Genomic DNA, 7,843 nt, shown 5'->3' on the forward strand with positions numbered 1-7,843 from the left:
AACTCACCTGTCCATTTGCTTCTGGAAACCAAACACCAAAAGGGTCCAGTACTTCCCAAGATTGGGGTCAGTGTCCACCTGAGCCTGGCAAATCCATAGTGAAAAACATCTCACCAAATAATTGCCTCTTCTATTTTCCACACCATGCACCTTGTCCACGAAAAGGAATTTTCCAAAGGAATCAAACAATTCCACTTTATATACCCAACTTGGTCACACCACAAAGTGGTTCGATGTCTGCAATTCCTTTTAATAATAATAATTAAAAAAAAAAAAAATCCAATGATTTGTTGAAAGAAAAGAATTCTGTGAACGGTACCTGCAAGGTAAAAAAACAAACAAACAGAGCAGCTCAGTGCAAAAAAGTTCAGTTTTTGTCTCAGAAAAGCTTCCAAAATACAAGCACAGGTAGGTCCTCCCCGATCCTACAGTCACTTTCACTGATGAGCAGCGGCACTCCAACTCCACTTCGAAAAAACACACAAAAGTCTTCTTAACGTGCACATGTGAGAGGGTCACGCGCACACGCACGCACACGGGAGCTGAGCGGCGCTCAAGTGCTCAGAGGGAGAGCAGGCAGGAATAATGGATTTAATTCAAGAGGGGAGAGGAAGGGAGGGATGGAGCGATAGAGGGAGGAGGGAAAGGTGGGATGAAAGAGGAAGGGGAGTGGAAAGGGGCAGCGGCATGTGTGTGTGTGTGTGTGTGTGTGTGTGTGTGTGTGTGTGTGCGCGTGTGTGTCCCCGCATGTTCGTGTACATCTGTGCGCGCTACTGTATGTTTGCATTGTAACCAGCTGTCACATTTGTTCATTCTTAAATCATTGCTTGGCAAAGTTTGAATGAATGTCTGTCTATATGCTGTACCAAAGTGACTGAACCTTAAAATAACAGCTTGAAAATCATGGTTGAACGCTAAACTGTCTTGTGATGAGGAGAAGCCATGACGCTTTTGATTTTTTTTTGTGTGTGTTAGCGCTAGCATTGAAGCTAATGTGACCGTTTACAAAAAAAAACCCAAAACGTTGAGAATTGTTTTCTCCTCGAAATGTCATGTATGTATTTTACAATAAAATCAAAGGAAGACTAATCACATAGCTGTACATCATCATCATCATCATCATCACCTACAGTGATACATTGACTGATGTGTTTGATTCATTGTATGCACTGTGAGGCGGACATGCTAACCAGTCTCTCACCGTGCTGCTCCTCATGAACATTATTATCCATCCCTCCACTTTCTAATTCGCTTACCCTCACAAGGGTCGCAGGTGTCCTATCGCAGCTATTTTCGGGCAGCTGGCGGGGTACACCCTGAACTGCTTGCCAGCCAATCATAGAGCACATATAGACGAACAATCATTCACGCTCACAATCACGCCAGGGGACAATTTAGAGTGTTCCGTGAACCTGCCACAAATGTTTTTAGAATGTGGGCGGAAACCGGAGTACCCAGAGAAAACCCACCCAGCACGGGCTGAATATGCAAACCCCACTCAGGAAGGCCAGAGTCAGAAACGAACTCTGCACTGTGAGGTGAAGTGCTAACCAGTCGTCCACCGCCCAGCATTATTATTATTATTATTATTATTATTTTTATTATTGTTATTATTATTATTATTAAGGATTATTCTATACAGCGTATGTCTGCCAACTAGTGATGAATATAATATGGTGATATTTCCAGTTTACATACTGTTAGAGTATATCTAAAATGACATGATGTAATATAGTTCCAATGTAACCGGAAAATGTACTTTGTTAGTTTTTCTTTTATTTTGTCAATGAAAATATTTTTTTCAATTCTAGTTTTAGCCCTTTCGCCCGTTTTTGTGAACAAAATTGACCCGCACGGAAAGATTAAGTTCAGTCATAAACTCATGCAGCGTGACCATGCTCCAAATTAAACTGTCTTGTGATATACTGGTGGAAACTAATTGTTTGCAATGTGTTTTATATAACACAACAACTATTAAAAAATCTTGCAACTCTTTTCTCCGATGAACTTCTCTGTATGTCAAATCAGAACATATGAACCCCACTGGAAACATTTATGAAGGGAGTCACGCCACTCGTGAGGATCGTAGCACTTCAATGACTCACCACAATGCTGATTTTTGTTATTTGTTTTTTTGTTTGTTTCCTGAGAGAAGCTGATTCCTTTCCTATTACAGTAGCAGAGAGGCTGGAGACCAAAGTCTTTGGGAGGATCACGGCCTGTAAAGACATTATAAAGGCTTTATGATGGACAGGTCAGCAGGGGTGTGGAGAGGCAAATAAAAATAAAATGTGCCCGCGCGAGCGCACACACACACACACACACACACACACACACGCACACACACACATTGTGCGGACAATGCACACACACACACACACACACACACACCGTGGCGAGCCCCCTCCCCCTAATGTGAGACCCATGACCTCTCATTGGGCGTCACACCCCGCCTGGTGGGCGTTCGTTTTGTGCGTTTGTTCAAGGGTTGCCGGGTGAAGTTTAGCACCTGCCAATGGAATGAAGACGAAAGTTGTGATGTAACGCATTGCCGGTGGAAGTGGGCACTCTTAGACTACAATGTCACTGTACCAAAATGTGTCTTTTTTTTTTCCCCATCCACTGAAAATGTTGGGATGAGAAACGCGACCAGTTGAACAATTCACAGAGTCATGTGACACACCAATCACTGGTCATACCGTAGAGCAGTGGTGTCCAACCACCGGGCCGCGGACTGGTACCGGTCCGCGGGTCATTTGGTGCCGGGCCGCAGAGAAAGAATAAATAGCTTACATTTCTTCCGTTTTATTCATTTCGGAATCTGAAAGATGTTTTATTTTGAAAAATTACCGGATTCTCTATTATATCAGTCTACAGTATGTCACTCTTGACGCAGGTGAACGCGCGTTTCTCGGTCACGTGATAGGAAATGAAACCCAGGAGCTTGCAAAATGAATGAAAAACAAACGTCTTTGGAAGTTTCTTTGGGAAGGGGGAAAGGCCCAGCCAGGAGACAGAAGAGTAGCCTAGGACTTTCAAGAAAGAGAAGGCTACATTTAATAGACGGCATCAGGAGTCCTTTTGCAAATACGGCTTTATCTCAACGGGAGATTCACACGCACCAAGCCTACTCCGCATAATAAGCGGCGATGGTGGGTAAGTCGTATTTTTCATGCAGTTTTTATTTGCGGCGTGTCTTATTTTGAAGGCAAGTTTAAACGTTACGATCGCGACCAGAGAATGTTGCAGCCAGATAGGACGTTCCTCGTGTCATGATTCGTGTTTATTATTATGTGGCGAAAATACCATACTTTTCATGCAGGTCATATCATATTGTTGTATCTATCCGGCCTGAAAATATTGACTGACATGAAACCGGTCCGTGGGGCAAAAAAGGTTGGGGACCCCTGCCGTAGAGCCCTAATATGCATTTTGCCTTGAACATGTTATCTAAAAATCTTCTAATTAGCAGACGTTCATGCTAACTTTGCATGTGTTTAGCCGCAAAAGGGCTGTTAAGAAAACAAGAAAAAGTAATGGAAGTCATATTGAAAATAGTCAGACTCCCATGTCGCCTTGCTCGTTCTCAGGTCTCAAGTTAAGTTTCAAAAAAATCTTCTTTCAAATCACTCAAACATGATTCTTTCCACGACTTAATATAAAGTGGTTAATTTAATTCTACACTTGTGCGACAGGTGAAATCAAATGTCTTAATAATTGTCTTGAGGTTATTTGGTCCTGACAGTTTGACCCAGAAACAAATGAACCTATGAGAAAAATGGAGACAAAACCTGAACAAATGGCCGGTTGACCAGCGCCAGCCATGTGGCAGTGATATTGAGCCGATGAAATCGGCCTACCAACAACTGGCCTCAAAAGGACAACTAAGGTCTGTTGATCTAAGTTGCTTTAGGCTCATGTTAAATCTCAATGAAGGTTGACTTTTGTAACATCACTGTTCTAAGATGACTTTGAATATTAAGTCAAAAACAGACAGCCAGAGAAAGTTTCTTTTATGTAGCTCACTGATTGTAAGTAGTTTTCACCCTGTCCTATTTTTCCATATTAAAAAAAAAAGAGCTACTGCACGTGAAAGATTGAAGATTTGATATCAGTGCATGAAATGAGTGTTTCGGCATGGCTAAGAAATCCAGTACAGCCATTTTTAAATGTCATTCCACACTGTTTATCAGCAGCTAAAAACTGCAAGAATGAACTCATTGACGATTCTCGCTGCATGGCAATGAGTCACCAAAATGAACATGCGGTTGATTGGTTTTGACAGCCTGATGACAGAAATCACTCGTTCCCACCCGACGCGTATTTCGTGCGTAGGATGATGTCATCCCTCATATGATACAAATGCCAATTAGCTCCCCCCACTTCCACACGGCAAGGTAGCTTATCAGGTAACAAGCTATCAACACCAGCATGTGTCGTTGCTTCCTATCCGAAAATCTTTCCCTGAGCCTCACTGCTACAACGTCCTGTTTGTGTCGATCTTTATCCAGAGTGCCCTTCTCAAAATACTCCGGTGATTAGAAATAGAATGACTTGACTTGAGGGACAAGTCCAGTCTGACTGCTCTTTCAAGTTCTCATGCCTCCATTTTTCTACAGTCACATTCACGAAGTTGAAGCTGAACTCAAAACGCATGCCCCAAAGTCAGTCAGAGGGACGATCCATTTGATTACTGGGATGGCGCAATAAATAAATAGTGGCGTGAGAAATGTGTTTGTGCGTCTCCAGCTGTTGTTTCATCCATCCATTTTCTGTAGCGCTTGTCATCATGTCATGGGTGATCTGGAGCCTCGCCCAGCTGACTTTCGGCGAATACACCCTTGGCCGGTTGCCAGTCAATCACAAATCACGTGCACTGTGGGAGGAAGCCGCACAAACGCACACAAGCACGAGGATGTCATGTTCTGTGCTTTTGTTGACTTTGTTTTGATTCGATTTTGATGTGTTTCATGTTTTCTCTGGATCCCTTTTCATGTATTGTCTTACTCGGTTTTTGTTTCCAACTGTAGTCATCAGCACCGTCCCCTGCGTCAAACAACCAGCTTCCTCCAGACACTCGCGTTTTCTCCAGGTGTACCTTGTTGTTCCGTCAGTTTGGTTTAATTCCCTGGTTTATTTCATACGTAAAGCTAATCCACTCTGGTTTGTTTGTTTTTGTTGTGGTTTATTGTGTTACTTTAAAACCATGTTGTTTTGTTTTTTGACTTTGTTCATTTCATATTTCGATACTTCCCAGCCTCCACTATCATCCACGCAAATCCGATGTTTGTGACAGAGCAAGTGCCACGAAGTTCAAAGTCATGTGCACACTGTGTCCATCTACAGTAGTGTAGGAAGGTTTAGGACATTAAAAAACCAAACCACTGAAGAAAAATAGATTCCAATACTGTTGGCCACGTAAATCTGTTGGCCTCTTAAGCACCTACTGACTGCGTTACGTGACTATGTAAGGCGTGTACCATCCGACACCAACCGCATAAACTGTGGATTACATCAGTCCAACAACTATACAATTGCGTATTTCACAGCACAGCAAATGTTCCATAGGAGCTAAAGACTCAAACATTTTTGTAAGGATATTATTATAATCGTCTCAACAGCTATGGTAATAGCGACCCAAGTGCAGCGGCACACTGAGGTTTGCGCTCAAGTTTTCCTTTCCTGTACTTGGAAACACAGGCTCAAAATAAACAGTTTAAAGGTATACAGCTGTGGTGGAGGCCGATCTTGTTCATATCGATGCCGACAATTGCAAGGCTGTCGCAGTACCAAGAAAGACCTGTGAAGGGCAGCATGGTGCCCCCCTACTCTCCTAAAATGAATGAGTCACTATGCCCCCCTGCAGCCCCTGATGTGTAGCATTTTAATGCCAAATATGTTTTTATTGATCTGTTTCTGAAATCTATTTATGAAGGTCACGAATGATGTGACAAAGAGAAATAATTCAAACAAAATCAAAGTAAGACAAAATGTGTTGATCATTTACATATGCACTCCAAACGCCTCAGATGGCGATGACAAGTGAGTGAGTGACTTTCAAACTTGGCCTAACATTTAACTTTTCCATGGCGATGCGCGAGAATTTATTCTCGCCACAAAGAACCATCTTTTCAGACCACAGGGACACAATGATCCATGAAATAAAAGGCACGGTTGTTTTAGCTGGACTTTAAGAGCGACTTCACCCAAAAACGCACAACTGCGTGAAAGGACAGAGTAACTTAGCTTAGAAAAGTGCCCAAACTCACTCTCTACAACTTCTTGAGATTTGAGCTTACTTTGCCCGCCGTGGGCACGGCGGATGACTAGTTAGCACGTCGGCCTCACAGTACAAAGGTGCAGGGTTCGATTCCAGCTCCGGCCTTCCTGTGTGGAGTTTGCATGTTCTCTCCGTGCCTGTGTGGGTTTTCTTTGGGTACTCCGGTTTCCTCCCGCATTCCAAAAACATGCATGGCAGGCTGATTGAACACTCTAAATTGTCCCAACATGACACTGTGAGCGCAAATGGTTGTTCGACGATGTGTGCCCTGTGATTGGCTGGCAACCAGTTCAGGGTGTCCCCTGCCTACTACTCAATGGCAGCTAGGATCGGCTCCAGCACCCCCGCAACCCTCTTGTTTCTGTGTGTCTGTGTGTGTGTGAGTGAGAGTGCTGAGCTTTGCAGAATTTGATCCTAAGCTAGGGTAAATTCTCATATTTGGCCCGATCGTGTATCTGTGCGTACTTTAGCCATTGCCATGACAGAAAGGAGGTTTTAATTAACACTCTAACATTATTTATGGTCATATGAGTGTAAAAAGAAGTTAGCAAAATGTACTTTTGGCACAACATTAAAAATGGATTTGTATCCATACATGTATAGCAGACCAACTTGCTCTCAACGCAATTGGGAACTTTTTCCAAAGTTCAAATTCTGGGTTGTGTTTTTTGCTTGTAGCAGCCTAACAGGTTCATTTCAAGTAGTCTTCTAAATATGCTCAAAATCGCCCACTGCTTTTCTTTATGCAAAAAATCCAACTAGATTGTTGTTGCAGCAGTGCCAAGGAGGAAATGCGCTATTGCGTCAGGGGGTCCGTCTTTGTCTTGAAACTGAGCATGCAAGCTCCTAACAACTTTCTGTGGTGTGTGTTGGTGTGTCCATGACATGTTCCCCTAACCCCCTGACACCACAGGGATTATTGGGGCCCCAATAGAGAAGGGTAGCAAAGGCAAAAAGGAGCAAGAGTGTCACAGGTAGGAAGGGAGAAAAGGAGGGTCTTCTTTTCTTGGGAAAACTTGAGGGCACAGGAACCTGTAATCCTCCCTCTTGGGTCTTTGATGTGATTCCAACCAAATGAAAGGAGGGAGTTGACAGGTGGGGGGGGGCAATGTGGAGTGCAAAGGGTGCAAGCTTGGTGAGGAGAAGCGGTTGACTGGTGCCAGGAGGCTCAGAGATGGGACGAACGCCTCCACAGGCATTCATCACATTTAGTTTACTTTGTCGGTATCTCGCTTTTCTGTAAATATATATCTATATTTTTTTTACCTGAGTCTGTGTTTGTGGGATCCCACTTCCTACTGCTCTGTGTTCGGACCATATCACATACAAAGCAAACATCCAACGACATAATACTCTCTTGGAAACTGTCCTTGCATCCAACACCAACCTCTGTCTGTTCACTCATAAAGATGAAAGCAAACGTCTAAGTAAAATAAATATCTCCCTGTTCCTTTACATACAGATGTAAGAATTATAGTATCACTCTTTCTCGTAATGTTTCTGTTATCGACTGCAGCGGTTTTGCTTCGTCTACCCGTTCAAAATCTCTCATTTAGATACATT

The 7,843-nt window shown here is 43.1% G+C and overlaps 1 protein-coding gene across 4 annotated transcripts in view; it reads right to left on the reverse strand.

Moving 5' to 3' along the window:
- The window catches only part of sema3b (sema domain, immunoglobulin domain (Ig), short basic domain, secreted, (semaphorin) 3B), a 66,401-nt gene that overhangs the window by 26,208 nt on the left and 32,350 nt on the right, over positions 1-7,843 (reverse strand). For 2 of the 4 annotated variants that reach the window (XM_019873102.1, XM_019873099.1), the window contains exon 1: positions 8-592. The exons of 1 other annotated variant lie outside the window; for it this stretch is intronic. The gene's annotated coding sequence lies outside the window, so the exon portion shown is untranslated. Of the gene's footprint in view, positions 1-7; positions 593-2,105; positions 2,220-7,843 lie in introns of those variants that run through there. One more of the 4 variants, XM_019873101.1, reaches the window with a different exon arrangement.

Source organism: Hippocampus comes, unplaced genomic scaffold, assembly GCF_001891065.2.
Source record: "Hippocampus comes isolate QL1 unplaced genomic scaffold, H_comes_QL1_v1.1 scaffold28, whole genome shotgun sequence".
Lineage (NCBI taxonomy): Eukaryota > Metazoa > Chordata > Actinopteri > Syngnathiformes > Syngnathidae > Hippocampus > Hippocampus comes.